Source organism: Condylura cristata, unplaced genomic scaffold (assembly GCF_000260355.1).
Source record: "Condylura cristata isolate star-nosed mole 26May11 unplaced genomic scaffold, ConCri1.0 scaffold00041, whole genome shotgun sequence".
Taxonomy (NCBI): Eukaryota; Metazoa; Chordata; class Mammalia; order Eulipotyphla; family Talpidae; genus Condylura; species Condylura cristata.
Genome location: NW_004567142.1, coordinates 1,244,844 through 1,245,836, shown reverse-complemented (window position 1 = coordinate 1,245,836; position 993 = coordinate 1,244,844).

Genomic DNA, 993 nt, shown 5'->3' with positions numbered 1-993 from the left:
GAGCACCCATCTCCCCAGCATACCACACCGCTCACGTGCACCCCGTTGCAGCAACTGGCCCCCACCCCGACTCCAGGCTGGGGCCCCGCCCGGGGAGAGGGCTAGGGAAGGGGCGGGGTCCGGGGAGCGTGCCCATGGACCACCCCCCCCTTGGGGAATGGGAGGACAGGCGCGAGGGGCGCGAGGGGGAGGACAGGGGATGCGGGGACCGGGTTGGGGGCATCAAGATCAAGAAAGAGGGAACAGAAGGGACGGGGAGGCGGGGGTTCCTATCTCATAGTGGTTACCACAGCTTCGAGCACAGTTAGTCTCAGTCAGGAGAAAGAGAAAGGATGTGGTGAGATCTTTCGGTGAGGAACGGCCGAGCTCGAGCCGGTTTTCCTGCCCCTTCTTACAAGGGCCAATGAGCTTCAAGCGCCACCTCCCTTCACCGAGAAGGGCGACCAATAGCTTTAAAGAGGCTTCTCTGACGGCCCGCCTCCCACCCACTTCTCCTCGCACCATACTATACGGCCAGCCAGTAGGGCGTCGAGTTGAGTTTCTTGCCCCCTTTCCCCGCCCCCTTGTGGTTTGTCTTCGCAAATTGTTGGTCCCCTTTGGAAGTAGGTGGCCAATGGGGCTTCGAGTACAGCTTCCAGGACGAGGCGGAGCATTGCCCCGCCCCCAGAACGCCCCATCCCACCAGATCCCTGGGCGTTGACGCAAAAGCGCATGCATGCATGCGCGCGCACGCACGCACGCACGCACGCACGCACGCACGCACGCACGCACGCACTGCCGCGCGGTTTGATGAGTCTTGTGCTTGGGGGCGTTCCCAGTTGTTGCCGTCAGGTCTTCCTGGTGGCTCGTCTTCTTTGCTGTGTGGACTCCGGAGTTTCTCTCACTTTTCTCCCGGTGCCCCAACTCCTGCTCTGCTGTTCTTATATTTGTTCCCTGTGTCCTTTTCAAGCCCCTCTGCCGTCTCAGTGCGCCCCTTTTTTGTGTGTTTCTTCT